This window comes from Euprymna scolopes, chromosome 12, assembly GCF_053919585.1.
Source record: "Euprymna scolopes isolate OS-2025 chromosome 12, ASM5391958v1, whole genome shotgun sequence".
Lineage (NCBI taxonomy): Eukaryota > Metazoa > Mollusca > Cephalopoda > Sepiida > Sepiolidae > Euprymna > Euprymna scolopes.
Genome location: NC_136493.1, coordinates 110,692,968 through 110,695,476, shown reverse-complemented (window position 1 = coordinate 110,695,476; position 2,509 = coordinate 110,692,968). Strand labels below are relative to the sequence as shown.

At 43.2% G+C, this 2,509-nt stretch overlaps 1 pseudogene; it reads left to right on the top strand.

The window, feature by feature from the left end:
- Positions 1-1,456: 1,456 nt before the first annotated feature.
- LOC145291704 (U2 spliceosomal RNA) lies at positions 1,457-1,595 on the top strand (annotated as a pseudogene).
- The last annotated feature ends 914 nt before the right edge of the window (positions 1,596-2,509 follow it).

Below are 2,509 nucleotides of genomic sequence, written 5' to 3'. Positions count from 1 at the left end.
AGGAAGACACTGGGTATACAAACAGGTCTGTATTCAACGTCCGTGTGAGGGAGGCTTGGGAATGCCGGACTTGAAGTGTCATCGAGACGCTGAAAGGCTGGCCTTCCTGAGCCACTATATGCAAGATGACCAACCGTGGCACCCCGTGGTTACTGCCGCCTTCCCCGAACTCATTCTCGACCCTTCTATCGAGAGCCGTCGCAGGCCGCGGGGAGAATCTGCCTACATGAAAGAGTGCCGAGCTGTGCTAAAACGACTACCAAGGTTCAGCGACCTTGTGACTGCTACCCATAGGGAACTCCACAGGGATCTAGTGAAGGGGGCCGCCGACGACCTCCTATGTGGGCGTTTGGGTTGGCAGCAGAGTGAGATCCGCTCTGCGTAGAGCTGGGCGCCAGGTTCGAGTAATCTGCACAATTCAGAGTTCTCTCTGACCTGGCGATTGGCCCGAAATGCACTGCCACTTAACAACATACAATGCTGTTCCGGGTTTTTGGAGTCACCTGATTGTCTCCGTTGTGGGACAAACGCTCTAGAAACGACTGATCACACCTTCTTCGATTGGCGCGAACTCCGCCGGTACTGGTCCTATGTCAGCAAGATGACGGCTCGCATCGATCCTGAGCATCCTCGCCCAATTACCGTATCCAATGTCGTGGACAACGTGAGGCCGCCGTGGAACCGGGAAAGGCAAATGGTCTACGTTACGATCCTGGCCGTGGCGAGAATGGTCATTTGGACGTCACGTCTGCAAGGTTGCCGGGGGGGGGGGGGGGTGTTGTCTTTTTCTGATCAGGATCTGATCGCTTTCTTTAAGCACCAACTACGGGTGAAGATCAGATGTGATAGAAGAAGACTGCATCGCGCGGTATTTGACAGAAGATGGATACGTGTAGCAAGTCTGTGTCTACGAAGAGGAGCCAAATTTGAATGCGTGTTCCCTGCCTAGGTGTGGAACGCGCAGTTCCGTAAAGTAAAATTAAACAAGTAGCCTCTCAGCTAGCTGAGTGTGTATTCCATCCCTCCCCGATTAGGAAGCCTCCAAGATCCCCATCCCCACCTACTTGCAATTTTTGTTTTCACCCCTTCCTCTAAATTTCACCCATCTTGGGGAGAATACAAACTAACCCCCATCCCTTACCCACAAAATATTCTTTTCTCCATTCACCCCCATCTAGAGGGCATCCCCACTTAGAGAGTGACCCGCAGAAGCGAGGTTCCTTTTACAAACCTAGTGGAACGGGCAGTCTATCAACTAGACGGGGTTGGGAGGGTCCTACTGATCACCTTTTGTTTTTTCTTCCCCCGCCCTCGACACAAATGAATTATTGTACCATTTTTATTGTCATCTTTTTTGTTTTTACATGTCAATAAAAAAAGGTTTTAAAAATTAGGAGTTAAGTAGGACGTCCCCCAGGCCTTGTGCCTAATTTGCTCGGTGGGGGAGCAAATAAATACCCTTTTCTTGGCCTTTTGGCCAAGATCAAAGTGTAGTATCTGTTCTTACTACATGCTGTACTTATGTTTGTAACTTTGTGATATAAAGTGGGGGAATCATTTTTCTGTATTAATTTAATGTAAAATGATCACCCACTTTACAACCAGTCAGTCTCAAAGCCATTCAAGTCATTCTCCAGATCATTCAAGTTGTTTTTGAAGGATTCCAGTTATTTTTTAAGCATTCAAGTTATTCTTAAGTTCATTCAATTCATCGTTAAGTTCATTAAAGTCATTCTAAGTCATTTACTTTTTATTTATTTAAGTCATTTCAGCCCATTTTTCGATCATTTTAGTTTATCTTTAAGAATTTCATGTCAATCCTACATTCACGCATCCATTTATTACACGAGACCACGCAACTAATGGCTATCGGCCTTGTTATTTAAATAAGTGTGGTTCTAAATAAGAATAAAAGCAAACATCAAATCTATATTGAATTCTAACCCGAAAAAACACTTGAATGAGATAAGATTTCTGATTCAGCTATAATTGTTATAATAAATAGTATTAACTGAATCTATGATGTTTAAAAAAGTATCATATCATACTCGTAATATTTTTTGCAATCATAGCATATTGCATAACCGTTTGAAATCTATACAGTTTCATGTGTTATTTCTTATGTGTTACATTTAATTAACGTGAGACGTAACACACATTTAAGTCCGAGCCACCTAATGTCTGGATGTCAAATCTTATTGACAGATGGTCCTTATACTGCCACCACGACAAAGTAGGTAAATATCTCTATTGTAACGTATTTGGGGAGATGAAGCTTGACAGATCGTCGAACGTCTGGAAACATGAACCATCGCCGAAAACATCAAACGGAAAAGTGATGTTGTTCTATGACGAAGACATACAGGCGAGAAGATATACAAAAGACAAGGCCATCAAACCAGACATTGTAATATTGAACAAGCCTAAAAAAACTGAATCTATTTTCGATGTCATTGTCCTAAATGACTACGATCTTAATAGAGCTGAACTGCAAACGATAACAAAATAC